Source organism: Nipponia nippon, unplaced genomic scaffold, assembly GCF_047370975.1.
Source record: "Nipponia nippon isolate SJK-2023a ecotype South Korea unplaced genomic scaffold, ASM4737097v1 scaffold_9, whole genome shotgun sequence".
NCBI lineage: Eukaryota > Metazoa > Chordata > Aves > Pelecaniformes > Threskiornithidae > Nipponia > Nipponia nippon.
Genome location: NW_028262413.1, coordinates 4,939,343 through 4,954,887, shown reverse-complemented (window position 1 = coordinate 4,954,887; position 15,545 = coordinate 4,939,343). Strand labels below are relative to the sequence as shown.

The window sequence follows — 15,545 nt, the reverse complement described above, 5'->3', positions numbered from 1 at the left end:
AAGAGCAACACAAGACGTTTGCAGAAACACCAACAGAAAGAGGCCTGCAGGAGTATCAGAGACTTTACTCAGTCATCTCCACACCAAGGTGACAGGCACAGCATCTTCAGGAAAAGCTGCAACACTGCAAGTAATGCTCTTGGAGGCCTTCCCAGAGGCTGCTGGGTGGTACTGGGGAAAGCTTTTCTTCACAAGCCCACGACTTGTACTAAACTTGCAGAATCAACAGTCCAAAGCACAGATTCATCAATCCAGGGACACAACCTAAGGAGAAAGGTCCTATCTATGCTGTGACAGAAGGTGCTTCAAACATTGAAGCTGATCGTTATTCTTGTAACATCAGAAAAAGCCATGTTTAACCCAACTCCTGCACAACTCTTTCCTATGATGCTATATTGGAAATCCTCCAGGACAGGACCACATTCCTACAGCAGCCAGCACACCGCATGCATTGTTAACGAGCAGCACCACAGTAAACCGAACCGCTGTCCAAGACAAACACAACTTGCAGGACCATTGTTTAAATAAACTGTAGCTGGGATCCAATTCAGAGCAAACTAATAACCCCTTTGCTCTGTATTTGATCTAGATATTGTAATTAATCCTTCTCTCTCTTATCACTTATCACAAAACAGCCTCTTTTGGGTCTAAGGCTCTTCCACCAGTGCTTCAGAAGAAACCTTCCCACGCCATCTCTGCCACTGAGCATCACTCACTCAAGCAGGACCTGGGTGCCAGGATGAGGCCTCCAGAGTGTCAGTCGCAGCAGCTCCCAGCCACCCCCCTGGGGCCACCAGCCTGCCCCCAGCCCTGCCAAGCCAGCCCCTGTGGGCCCCCATCTCCTTGGGCAGTTATGCAGCGTGTCCAGGCGAGGGGGAGACCACCTTATCCTGCTCGCTTCTTACTGCACTCCCTGGGGGAGAAGTCTCTTGCTGGCACTCATCTCTCCACAGCACCTCTACCAGTACTGTAAAAGGGGATTTAAATATGCCTGCTCTGTGGGCAATGCTCCATTCCCTCCCTGTCCCATGCCTTGAAGTGCATGCAAGGCCAGATGGGGTGGGTGTTAGACCCAGGGAACCACCAGACCTGTTCTGCTCCTCTCCACAGGATCTTCAGATCAACCCCTCTTGAAATCTACCGTGACCCACCCAAGCCACGCCACAGACGGCAACAACTGTCCTGAAAAGCATGTGGAATCCCACAGCATGGTGGAAATGTGGTAATAAGTACCTGCAACATTTAGATTAATGCTTTCCCCATGGAGGAAGGGCAGCAGCTGCAAGTACTCATAATTTCCTATGAGTACCACCGTATTTGAATTGAGAAGTAGGTGGTGATGCAGCTGTGAATCTACTCCCTTCCCTCCCTCCCTCTTAGAGACAAGATATCAAAGCTACATACAGCCACACAGATGCCAAGCTGGGCCAGAGGCTCAGAGCTGATGGCTACAGCATCTCCTCCAGAACTGGCCTGTAATCTGCTCTGCTCATTTTGGCAACTCAGCTCCTCAGGGGTGACGTTAATTTTGTAGTTAAAGCTAAGAAAACTATCATCGCTTCCCTCCTACAGCATCATCCCTCTTGGATCTTCTTGGTAAGCTCAAAGTGCTATTAGCCCAGAAGTGCTTAGAGCACAGAGGTAGAAAAAGATCTGCAGTGTTTCAAGAGAAGCCTACCCCAGAATTTACTGCAGGACTGAACCAATTTAGGCCACAGCCTTCTCACCACACAGTGTCTTACACTCGTTCTGTACAACATCCAGCATTCAGCATGCAGAAAACACAGTAGCAATGGTGAGAACAATAACTGTAAGACTCTAGATTCATCTTTTATTTCATTGTTATTGGGAAAAGAAAACAAACAAACCAACCCACAAAAGTCTGCTTTCCAGCTCCTTTGTCAGTAAAACTGGCATCTTTGCTCTACCAAAAGACCAGTTGAGAGGATTAGAGCACTTGTGAAATCCAGCGGATGGAAGGTATTACAAATACAACACATTATTAAATATAGGCTTTGTGACGCTCTGGAAAAGCTCCATTTCACATGGTTATTGTAGGTAGTACTGTCAGGATACACCCCGACGCAGGAATGCTGGCTCTAGGCTGGCAGCTTTCCCCCAGAACACACGGCCGCTGATTCACACCGTACCAGCACCGCGTTGAGGTTACGTGCGCACTAGGGCTTTTGTTTGCCCTGGTAATGGACACTTCGTGTTTTCTGCTCTCAGTGCTACGAACACACTCTGCTTCACCCAGACTCGCAAACAGTGCTGAACTAGCCTTGGAGTCTCTTTCCAGGGTGGTGAGAGCGTGTAGCACCTCCTCATCATGGGGGGAGATGTTATCTGTGAAGCCTGATGAGGGGTATTTATAAAGCCAGCAAGCAGATACATGCAGACTGAAGGATGGAGCTCCAACTTGACCCTTATCACCTCGGGTTTACATCAGCAGGCCATATCTTGCCCCAGCTCCAGCACGTGACTTATTTTTATGCATTCTCACCATTTTTATTGGAGAAAACTTTATTGAAGGAACTCCTTAACCACACGACTGTCTCGGTACCTCTGCACTGCCATCATGCAGATATCACGATGGCTTGTTGTGCAACTCTGCCTGGAGTCTCTTCAGTTTCAAAGCTTAAAATGCCTGCAAACAAAGCAATAGGCTGATGACCATCCAACAGCAGGAGCTTGACTATGCCTGACAGAGCCACGCTAACATGGAGAAGAGAGTCTTTGATCTGGAAGCAGCTGAGGATCACAAGACATCATTACACTACACGACTTAGAGGAATCTCTAATCTTCTTTCTAGCTAATGCAACCTTCCTATGCCAGCACTTACACAGTGAAATCAGCATGTGTCTTCAGAATTTATGCATTCTGAAATACTGGTAAGAGTATGGCTAGAGGTCATGCCTACAAGCTGCAAGACTCCGCTCTGTCCACCACACACCATCAGTGACAACTAGGGTTGTCCAGGGAGAACTACCACTTATACGTGACAGCAGTACCTGAACTCAAAACCCAGCACATGACACCACTCTAGCAACACAGATCTTTGATCTGTAGTTGAATCTATCCCTAATGTTTCACTGAGAGCATTTTACCTATTGGAGCACCTGTACTGGAAAGAGACGGAAAAAGCAACTAGCCCTTCATTCCAGCAGACCACAATCAAAAGCAGATCTTGCTGTGGTCAAAGCACTGACCTGAAACTATTCTTTTTTCAACTACCAATGTCCCCCTCGAAGTCACTTGGTTAAGAGCTAGTCGTCAAAGGTGTTCCAGGTAAGAAACTATCTAGTCCTCATGACTCTAGGAGAACAGAGGGCAGCGGGGAAGACGCACAAAAATAAAAAAAAAGGTAGTACAGCATGTTCTGCAAGCTAGTTGTAATCGCTCTGTGCAATGGGTAAACATTTAATATAGTACTCTCTGTTGCTCTTTGCTGAAGAGCCATTAGCAAATGAACTTGTATTTATTGCTAGGTGAGCAAACATACATTAGAAACGAGCATGAGTGTGTGGCCATCAGTAGCTAGAGGCATTTGCACCCTATGTGAAAAATGAGAGAAAAAAAAAAGCCAGCAGCGTCTTTTGAGTCAATTTTCCAAGTTGTTTCTCAAACACGGGCATCACTGCCTTTATTATTTGTGCTCTTGAGTTAAGCCCATCCCAGCCTCTCCGGGAGGACAGGAAGGAGGAGGATAACCTACATTTAAATCTGATGGCTTCATGACAGGCTACGCCACTGAGCTCTTTATGGATTTACTGAACCGTTCCGCTTCCTGCGCTCGCTGCTGGTGTATAACACAGCTGTTACAGACAGATTGCACTAAAAGTGTGTAGCCCTTAATTAATTCTGAAGGCAACTGCCAAGGCTTAAAGATTCTTTTTAAATATTCCATTTTGTTGATGAATTCCCGTTAAATAGGAAAATGCTCCAGACAATACTCTGAACATTGCCTCTAACGCACTGTAAAATATTAATGTCCAAATGATACTTCTGAGTTTCGTTTATTTAATCTGGATCACAACAGAAGGGCTAAAGGATTAGTCAGTTCTGCCACAGAATATTTATATCGCATCCACAAAACAACAAACCAATAAGGTGGAAGCAATGGCACTATTTTGTTACTTGGAATTTGAAATAAGACCGTGTTTTCTGTAGCACTATTTTTACCTTTCTGACCTCACGTATCCCTCTCAGAGACTTGACTCATTTATTAAAGAAACAAACCCAGAACTCATATGGACACATTTTAACAGCGTATCAACACGTAAAGATTATTGCAATCCTCACAGATTACTTCCCTAATACCACATCCTATCCCCAAACATGGAGAGGGCAGATAATGTTCCAGCTTCTAGGCTAGATTTCATACTCAACACCAATCCCAGCGGAATTATCCTGGGAAAAAAAGTAGGTCCCTGAAATTTGCACCTGCAGTTTCCACTGTATCATTTGCAGAGCCAACCCACAGTGAGAGCACCAAAAGATTTAAAAATTAAAAGCATAATTCTTCCAGCTGCACGACGACCCTTGTGCTCCGGCACATTCAAATCACCCAGCAGCAGGAAGACGACCACTGCAGGGTTTTCTGCACAAAAGCCCTGAATTACAGCCCCCTTCTAAGTTTCATATGCTCAACAGAGCCTTGCTGTTTTCTGCTGTGAAAGATGACGTTCCCATTAAATAAAGAAATCTTTTTTGGAGTCTTATTTACTACTACCAGGCCAGTTCCCTGCTCTGCTGTTTAAGAACACTTGCAGCAAGCAGCTCCGGCAGAGATGAACACAAACCTCTGTTTTCCAAATAAAATTGACCCCAAGGAGAATCCCAAGTCCAAGCCATCCTGTCGGAACAGGACTGGCACAGACAAGGGAGCTCTGTTATACCAGATGTGAGCAACACCAAAGCTGAGGTCAAAATAACGTAAAAAAAAAAAAGCTCTAAAGACAAAATATCAAATCTGAAACGGGGAGGGAAGGTGGCAGAAAAACCGGGACTTTCAGGCTACAGAATTAACAGCATTATTAGATAAACACTTGGGAAAATTATGTTTTGATAGTTACCGCTCACCATTACAACATACTTCTCTGGATAGGGGTTGCAGAAGTTATACTAAAACAACATTGCACAAAATATTTTATTAACTTTGTGATACTATTGCCATTTTAATGATGCTTGTGCATTGTTAGAGTTCTTTGGAAAAACTGTAGAAAGTGCTTCTACACCCCTGGGCCTACCGAAATACTAATTTTAGCCATACTGGAATTAATTGATGGTAGTGGACCGGTTATTTCCCCTAAACGGCTCTAGCACAACCAATCTTTTCTCCTGTACACATGAAAATGTTTTATAAACGCTAGTTTAAGCTTCCAGTACAAATGGTTAAGAGTTATGATTAATACAGTGTTAAATAGTGAACTTTTTATAAATCAAGACAAACTACACAAACATTTACAAGGAATATAAAGCAACCACAAGCTGCTTGCTGTTAAAGGAAGCTTTCTTCACAGATATTCTGTCATTGTAAATTGAGGGTTGACTTTTCACTTGACCATCCTCGCAAACACCAACGAAACGTGAACTCAAGTACCACGTTGTATATACATTTTTGAAAGGGGAAATCAAGTCAGCTGTTAGTTTCCTGGTATCTTAACACAACCAAAGGATAACTTTCTGTCAGTGTTACACATTTGAAGATCAGAGTCCTTTAGGATCTGCTCCAAACTTTCTGCGTAATTAAACCACAGAACACCGCTAAGCAATCTCTTCTTCTAGCCCACGAGCTCCTGACTGAAGTCTCCCAGTGAAAGCAGAAGTTTTTCTCTGGGCTCCTAAATTACAGAAACTACTACCTTAACCCAGCAAGCTGATCCCCCAGGGTTATTTACCCCATGTAAAATGCCTTGTCATTTTGTCTAACTTTGCTTGTCACAGGATCTCCCAAGTCAAAGCAGCTTCTAGTCGCTTTTCGCGTGAACAGTTTGAAAACTAATCCTTCTTCTTAATCCTCCTTGGGCAAGAAGATAACGACAGCTATTCTAACTCAGACAGAGGTCCACCTACACAGAAACCCTGGCTCCAGCAACAGACAATAATAGATGCCTAAGAAGTAGTATAAGGGCAGACAAGCACAAGGCAATCCTTCCCCTATACGTCCTGCCAGCTTCGGGCCTTCCTGAATCGCAGACCGCAGCCATGTGTAATCCTTCAGATGGACACATTAGGTGGTCTGAGTTTCTTCAGTCAGAAATAATTCATTTTTCTTGTAGCTCTCCGAGTCCTTTCCAGTTTGTCAGCATCCCTTTTTTAAGGTACCTGACCGGGATGAGCATCCACTTTTCACAGCACCTGACCTGGACAGGCTATCCCTTTGGCTTTCTAATGCTGCACACATCAAACGTTACTTTCTCCAGTTCGACCCACCAGCCCTCCATTTACCTGCCCAAGAACCTCTTGGTCTTCTAGCTGCCACATCACATGTCAAGTTTGTATCCAGACGAATACCTTCGGTGACTCAAATATTCTTCCAGCCAACTAGGTAGAAAAAAAAAATATCCTGTTCTCTAGCCTTTAATGTGTAGAGTACATCCAGAGAGCCTAGACAGGTTTAATCCAGCTGTAATAGAACCCTGCTGGGAAAGCAGAGCTCACTAAAGTTACCCGTCTGATTCACCCTGCTGAGCAAATCCACCATTTCTACACAAATCTACATAGATCTAAGCCCATCCCCCCCCGTAGAAACAAATTGGCTTCCAGAACTTCAAGAACCCAATTGTTGATCAAAATACAGACTAATATTGCAGCAGAGAGAAATCCCTGCAGTACCCAGGAAATTCCAAGAACAGATTTCCCATTTCCAGTTAACTGAGATCCAAGTACCAGTTTTTAATCTGTTTAATATGAACTAAACTGATTTTAAAAGAACTGTCAGCTAAAGCTCTTGAAAAAAAAAATTAAGCTATTGTGGAATTAAAGTTACAGTCCCTGTCATGATTTCGTAAGTAGTTAAAAGACAGGAAAGCAAAAGAGTTTCCCTGTCAGAGGAAGGTTATCAGTGAGGTCTGCCACGAATTTGTTCTGCAACCTGTGCTGTTCAATATGTTCACATAAGATCTATGAAGAGGAATATGTCTAGAAGTGGCAAATTTTATTATTAAAATTCATCATAATCAAATTCAGAAAAGACTGCAAAAAGTAACAGAACTCATGCGCTCCTAAGTAACTACACAATATCTTAGATCCTGTATCTGTGTTGGGGCTATCCCAGGCACAAATACAGGCTGGGCAGAGAATGGATTGAGAGCAGCCCTGAGGAGGAGGACTTGGGGGTGCTGGTTGATGAGAAGCTCAACATGACCCAGCAATGTGTGCTTGCAGCCCAGAAGGCCAACCGTATCCTGGGCTGCATCAAAAGAAGCGTGGCCAGCAGGTCGAGGGAGGTGATTCTGCCCCTCTACTCCGCTCTCGTGAGACTCGTGGAGTATTGCGTTCAGCTTTGGGACCACCAACATAAGAAGGACATGGACCTGTTGGAGCAAGACCAGAGGAGGGCCATGAAGATGATCAGTGGGCTGGAGCACCTCTCCCATGAAGACAGGCTGAGAGCGTTGGGGTTGTTCAGCTTGGAGAAGAGAAGGCTCTGGGGAGACCTTATAGCAGCCTTCAGTACCTGAAGGGGGCCTACAGGAAAGCTGGAGAGGGACTTTTTACAAGGGCATGCAGTGATAGGACAAGGGGTAATGGCTTTAAACTGAAAGAGGGTAGATTTAGATTAGATCTAAGGAAGAAATGCTTCACTATGAGGGTGGTGAGGCACTGGAACAGGTTGCCCAGAGAAGTCGTGGATGCCCCATCCTTGGAAGCGTTCAAGGCCAAGTTGGACGGGGCTTTGAGCAACCTGGTCTAGTGGAAGGTGTCCCTGCCCATGGCAGGGGGGCTGGAACCAGATGATCTTTAGGGTCCCTTCCAACCCAAACCATTCTGTGATTCTATGTCAATAAATACCAAAACCAACACAAAATATTCTAATTACATAAATACAACAGGATCCAAATTAACTGTTACCACTCAGGAAAGCTTTGGAAACTTGGTAGGTCAGTTCAGTATTTAGTATCAAGCAAAAAGGCAAATACAGCCTTCGGAGTGATTAGGAAAGAAAACACGCATCACCATCATGTTGTTGAATGCTGCAGGCAGTTCCGATTCCCACATCTGAAAAAGGAGACAGAATGACAAAAAGGACAACAAAGATGATCAAAAGCATGAAGCAGCTTCCATATAAGGAGAGATTGAGCAGAGTAGGACTTCGGATGGACAAAGAAACAACCAGGGGGAAGATACGGAAAATTTAAGAGATCTGAAATGTGACATAGTGTCAAGATAAAAACCATGGAATAATTGACTACCATGTCTTACAATGCGGAAACGAGAGAGCACCCATCAAGGTTACAGACAGCTTTTCTATACCAGTTCAAGGATATTGTCACTGGATGTATAATATTTTAAATAACATTTAAAATGCATAATTAAATTGTAGAGCTAACTGCTGTAGGATGTCATAGAGACTAGAAACATAAACAAGTTAGAAGAGGGATTATATAAATTAATGTAGACTAGATGTAGTCAAGATCAGATGATTAGATACAACTCCTGGCCAAGGAGGGCCCTAAACTGATGATGGTCATAAGCTGGGAGTCAGATGAGGGGCGGGGGGGGAAGAAAAAACCAAACCAAACCCACCACATTATACGTGCCCTGTTTCTTACAGCCCTCATTAAGCGTCTGCTTCTGGATCTTGTCAAAGACAGGAACCGAGCTACACAGAGCTTTGCAATTTGCCCCAGGATGACACTTCTATTTAAACGTCTTATTTTATGGTACATTTATACATTTTATTTATTTTTAAATATTAAGAATGTAACTTTAGTCCTGCCTAATCACGTATTTAGGAAGCCGCAAACCTAACATCATTGACTATTTCTAAAAGCATTATTTATCATATTAACATTTAGATACCATCTAACTGAATCCCGACAGTGCAGCACAGAAGTTAATGCACAACACAGCAGCGAAGCGAGCAAGCATCACCCTCAGCAGACCGGGAGACCGAAGCAAAGGCCAGAGCCATGGTCCACAGAAGTGGCAGAACTGAGTCTAATGCACCAACAGTCTCTCTTCCAGAAACAGCTCTTCCCTGTCTGCTAAGTGTGTGATGAGAAGTTCTCACTCAGATGCCGACTGAACAAAACAGATAACATGTGTTTGCCGTACGTACAGCTAAGCACTGGGTAGCATTCAACAGAACTGCTGTTGCTAAAAGTAGGTCAGGACTGTCCATTCTAACCAGGGAGAAAGGAAAGCTAAAGCACACCAGACTATTTGGCCAGGTATTACAGAAAACCTTCACCTGGGATTTCATCACTACTTCAAACAGACGTGATTCATATTTTACCGGCCTCCACCTCAAACAAGGCACGCCTTCCCAACCACACTGCCCTCCCTGTCGTTAGGGGCACCTCTCCCCAGCCTCAGCCAGGATCCGCCTGTTCTCAGCTTTGGCTCCACAGGCTACAAAAGCCAGAGTCTTGCTCTGCATTAGCTGCCTTAGCTATTCTGTGTTGATTTCTATAAAGCAGAAATGCCCAACAGTTTCATCCAGAAACAGCCAGGAGAGCACACGATCTTCTCAATGTAATCACTGCTGCCTTAGAGTCTATTTTCCTTGGCAGGGTGCCCTCCAGAAGGGAGGAAGAAAACCTCCTGCAACCAGCACGTGCTTCCCAGAGGACGGCACCGTGACCCCTAACCACGCTCTCACATTCCGGAGGCAAAGGCCACACTCCCAAAGCAAGTCCGTTTGCAACTAGCCTGGCCTTGGAGCAACCTAGCAAGAGAGCAAAGGAGCTCCAAACGTCCCGTGAAACTCCTGTGAAAGAAAGCCAGCCCTACACTTGCACCCCAAGAGGAAACCGTGGTCTCCATGCCAGCATCAGCCCTGCAGGACTGCAGAGTGGAAGGGAGAACAGAGAGACCTACCACAAAAGGAGTTCACGCTAGCAGTGTTACAGACCACAAGCAGACACACGTGGACCACATCCCGAGCTCCACCATCCAGTTGTCAAGATGCAAATCAAAACCATTGAACACCGGAGCCTGCCTTGAATAAATCCTTTCGCTCTGCAGACACTGAGCAGGGTGCTCTGGCGTATTAAAGAACAGCAGTTCCTCGACACCCCAGAACTCTTCAATTTTAGTACCGCAACAGCTCTATAAAGAATTAATACGCCCTGGGTGGACAGGAAGGAATTCTTGTCCTTGGAGTTTTCTTCATTTCAAATAAAATTCGCTTTTCTGCACTCCCCAGTAATCTTCTGGAGAACCATACAGCCCGACAGCAGTTTGACAGTCTTCCCCTATCACTCCAACAGTGTCAGCAGTTCTGGCTACAGCCATGAATACAGGCAGTAACATGCAAATAAATTTAATGCAATGCAACCGCATGAGTAGCATCTATCCCCCCCCCACCCAGCAGAGACAGGAAAATCAACAGAATTCCACATCACTACCACAATCTGCTTGTGGTTTGCCTTCAAACCCAGCTGGGGTATATTCTATCTTGCATTACTCAACTAATTTTAAAGCATTATCAGAAATGAAGCTTTGATCAATTAATCTTCCATAAATTAGTGCGTAAGCCTGGAAGGCTATTAGTAGTCAGCTACAAACTATTAGGCGCAATATTCTGGTAATTAGGTTACACAGGTCTGCTAGATAATGATCCAAGTTGAGGTGCCCAGACATTTTCTTCCACCTCTGCAAGCTAATACCAAGGCTTTCATAAGGCCAAGAACAGATAGCAACACACCGTGTTGTTCAAAAGCCTGAGCCAAGCTGCTCATAACACGCATAAAACACAAGAGCTCCCACTGCGCTACTGCAGAAGACTGAACAGGCTGGGTGTAGACTTGAGACCCAGGATTAACTTCGCATCAGTCTCAACAGCCCCGAGCGATGACCCTCCCACACCGGCTGGGATCTTGGATATCCAGTGCTTCCAAACGTAGTCCAACATAGTGGCACAGGAACCGTCCACGAAGGGCTCTCAAGGTGCACGTGGTTGAGGAGCCGCAGGCTGGCAGCAGCGATGCAGCATACTCTTCCACCCTGCCATCACAGCCCTCCATCCCAGACGTTGTCCACACTTGGAAGCTCATGTTTCAAGGATATAACTCAGAGCACCAGACTGCATAGGGATAGGGGTGGGAGGACTACTACTGTGCATGGGACAACAGGCAATGCTCTTCATTCATACCGCTGTGGGTCCACAATCCGGAGGAGTGAAAATGAGCAACATGGAAATTAAGCGGCAAAGGAAACAGAAGCTAGGACACCACAAAATTTGGTACTTGGAGAAATAAACCATCTGGAGCAAGAGTTCTCCAGTCAATTTGTTAATAGGCTGACATCGAGTCACACCTTATCCAGAAGAAGGAATTTTATTACAAGACAAAATTCACCACAAGAAATTTTAGCACCATCAAGCGGCTTTGCAACATGAGCTTCTGTTCTTATTTGTACACTCAGATTGAGGAGATCCTAACTTTTTCTGGCAAAATATTTGAGCTGCTGGTCCTGTTCAGGCCTGAGAAAGCCTCTTTGGTGCTGTCCTAAAGGCACCAAGGTTCAGAATTGGCTACCTGTTCACGGCAGCCATGAATTTTAAAGACTTTTCAGTTGAGACTGTTCTCCATCTGGTTTGCCGCCCTCCCACCTTCGCAGTCTGACAGCCACTGGCTGGGCAGGACTGACTGGCTCTTCCCTTTGCCTTTCAGGGAAGCCCAGACCTTCACCCTAGGGCCAGGGATGCACTAACAGGTCTGCTGCATAAACTGCAGTGCTAGTCTGAAATGCAAACTGCTACGAGCAGGAATTTCAGCCAGTATAACTGCCATTCTCTTTCAAGAGAATGCTACCTTGTCAGGGTCACCCCTGGGCAAAAGTGCCCAGGAGCCAGGAAAACCAGACTTACAGTAGTTCGTTAGGAATAGCACTGAGAGTTTTTACATCCGAGTGGCTGCTCTTCTGCTGGAAGGAACAGCTAGACAGAGCAGAGGGCCTGGTAAGGGGAACAAGGACAAAGCATGCACATCTGTGCTGAAAGGATAAACCATAGCCTGTGGTCAGCACAGTTCTGTTTGCAGACTGTCCCAGTTCCAGGCACCCTTCCTCGGTCATTTTAAGCTATATACTCCACATGGCAGGGACTGGGCCTTCCTCTGGGAAAGGAAACTGTTCAACTCTGCCACAACATAGGTAACTAATCAAAACCCCACAAAAATGTGGCTCAGACAGCACTCTTCTGACATACACGTGGACCAAACTGAACAATCGTCCACCTAATGTCACAACCCAGGAGGCCACAGTGGGGCTGGCACCAGTTTAGCATCATAAAAATGTTTTAAATTAAACCTTCTCAGGGCTGAGTGGGAAACACACTAATTGAAATCATGGACCAGCTAAGAATAGAAAAGATCATACAGGCTAAAGACGGGTTCAAACTAAATCTAATCTGGACAGACTATGCAGAGAATGGCAGACAGGTCTGGCACTCACAGGAACAGGCTGAGAGAGAATCATCGCTGGAACAAACCTACTGATGAAAACAATAATCGAGAAATTGAGAGTGAAACAGGAAGGATGCTCTCTAAATGGTGTAACAACTGAGCCCATGGCTACTCTGCAATGACGAGACTTCTGGTTTGGGCTAGAGACTTCTTCCTGCATCAAAGAGCTGGCTAAATAGGTGCAATACGTCAAGATGACAGGGGAACAATCAACAGGAAAGGAATTTAAGCCCACTCCACCTAGTCCCCGTCTTCCCCAACGTGACCTTTGTCCTGATCCTGTATGTGCTCCACCTGGCTTCTTGTCTCAGCCCCAGGCCTGTCTGTGCTCCTCATAGCTGCAATCTGAGCACCAACTTCTCAGCCAGTCCATGGAGTGACTTTCACTACAGAATACGAGATGCAGACAAGTCAGTTTCTGTATCCTTGCAAAGGGGCTATCATTTCCCAAAATACATCAGCTCAGTTGTTTTCAGTCATAAGAGCACGCCTCCAAGAAAATACGTCATCTTAGTTATCGGTCAGCTTTCTGTAGCTGCTCCCCAAGGACCACAGCAGCAAAGCTAGTCAACAAAAGGTTAAAAAAAGGACACTACCTAACAGCAGAGACCATGTCCCTAGGGACAAACAGACAGATAGCCTGACATCGTTCTCTTCCTTCTGAAAGAGAAAGCAAAAGTTCAAAGGAACAATTAGGGCTGTCCTGTTCTGTGCCCTCTGCAGATTTGGGTAAGCATCTAAAACCAAGTGCAAGACCAGACTTTCAAGGGTGAAGCATCTAGAAATGAGCCCTATTTTCGAGTTATTTTTAAATGTTTAGACAGGACCTAAAATAAGACCAGTGTTTTGAGTACTTCTGAAGAGTATGAGCCTCACGTAGGCCATGACATTTTTAGTTTGAAAAAGCTCTGGAACAGGGATTGTACTGTTTATACATCTGCTTATCACCCATTTTAGCTCAAATTAAGTTACAGTCCATTACCAGGCAAGAAACACTCTTTTAAAGGGGGAAAATTCACACAAATAAGATTTAGGCTATCAGCAGTAAGGCAGTCTCTGTAACTCAGTAAAACACATACCATCTCAGAGCAGCACGAACAGTATATGCCACAGAGAAAGGGAGAAAGCCAGCTTCTCTGCTTAGAGTATTTGTTTTCACCCACCCTTCCTAGCTGCACCGTTTCCAGAAATACACTCTCCACCTCTCTTCAGACTCGAGTCAACAGTCTGCAGACTCCAACAGCCCACAGGTAATGCCTTTAGCAAGTAAGAGGTGCATGCAGTACATCACAACCAGCACAGAACCAACCTAGAACACAAGCTGTAAAAACAGAGGCTGGCCCAAGTTTTATTCGTATCCCTCCTCCCGCTCCATGCTGACAAACCACGTTGCAGTTCTCTGGTGATGGCCTGAAACCTAAGTATGAAGTAAGCACGTAGTAGCACTTTACCTCCCTGAATACTCTCTCAGGCTTCAACAATGTGCAGCTCAGGGATTTCTTGGGATAGAGGTGGTTTCTGTGCATTTAGTAACCTTCAATAGCTCCTTCTATGGAGCTGCCCTCTGTCCTCAAATACACACGGATGTCTGGCATTCACAACATCCTGTGGCAAGAAGCTTCCCAGGTTAACTGCACACATCAAGGACTAAGTCATTATTTGTTTTTAAACTTACTACATGCTGGCTCCATTTAATACCTATTCATACTTGTAATGGAAGAGGCAAAAAAAAGGTTGCTCCCCCTCTAACCTTTCCACGCCATCCAGGATCTGAAGATAACTCTCACTCATCGCTTTGCAGGTGGAAGGCTCCCCGTTTATTCAGCTGCTCTTTGTACGGAAGGTAATCCGCACCTCTGGTCACTGCTGCTGCTGTTCCATTTCTAATAACTGAAGATACCTTTCTTAAGATGCAATGGTTCTCCTAAAGCTGTAAAAACCTCAGCTTCCATAAGAGCTGAAGAAACTAGCGGGATGGTTATTAAATACAGCGGGATTTCCAACTGCTATAGTGAATTGCTAGTCAGGTAGTTCTCTGTTAAAATATTCAGCCTAACTTCTTAAACTGAGTTTGCTCAAAAGCAAGTTTACTTTCAAGCCACAGCATCCAGCTACACCCTCTTCCTCCAGAATCAGGCGTATTTTTCAAAAACTTTCTCTCCCTGTTAGTACTTTGAAAATACAAATTACCTTATACTTGATTGAGCCTGCCCTGATGAAGGATATATCCCTCATGACAAAGGCTGCGTGCCAGTGCTTTATTTTATCCTATGTTCTTTATGAACGTTTCAATCCATCAATTTTTTTCCTCAGGTATGGGCACAGTATTTAGTGATTTCTTGATGCTACATAAAACAACAACATCCTTACCGGACCTTGTTTTCCTACAGAATCATATAAGAATATTTGGGTTTGGACACTGTTTTTATCATGACTCCCTCAAAATCCTGAGTGATTTCTTCCACAAATGCAGTGATCCCCACTGCCTCCTACATTCTTGATTATCAGATATAGGACTTTGCTATTTATACACGCTTAGCTCACTGAGCAACCTAAACTTTCCTGTCAGGCTGAAATATCTGGCTTTTCTCTGTCCTCTGCCAGTTCCACTATTAAGAGTCAAACAGGCCTTTTCTTAAAGATGCAGAGATGTAGAAGTGTAACTGGAATTAAAGAAAAAGCAGCGAGGCCATTAAAATCCAACAGAGTTCAAGAGAGGGCAGATGTATTACCTAGAGTTACAATACTCAGTGCTAACAGCATTTCAAAAAAACCAAACCTACCTCACAATTTAGGGCTTTGAACCATTCTCTAAGGGATAGAAGGAACACCTCACCCCCCAGACGGCCCATAACTGGTCCTGATCAAAGGGGAGAACAAAACGTAGAAACAGATTTGGAATTTTATTC

The 15,545-nt window shown here is 44.7% G+C and overlaps 1 protein-coding gene across 3 annotated transcripts in view; it reads right to left on the bottom strand.

The window, feature by feature from the left end:
- The window catches only part of PLXNB1 (plexin B1), an 83,819-nt gene that overhangs the window by 42,787 nt on the left and 25,487 nt on the right, over positions 1 to 15,545 (bottom strand). The window lies entirely within an intron of this gene.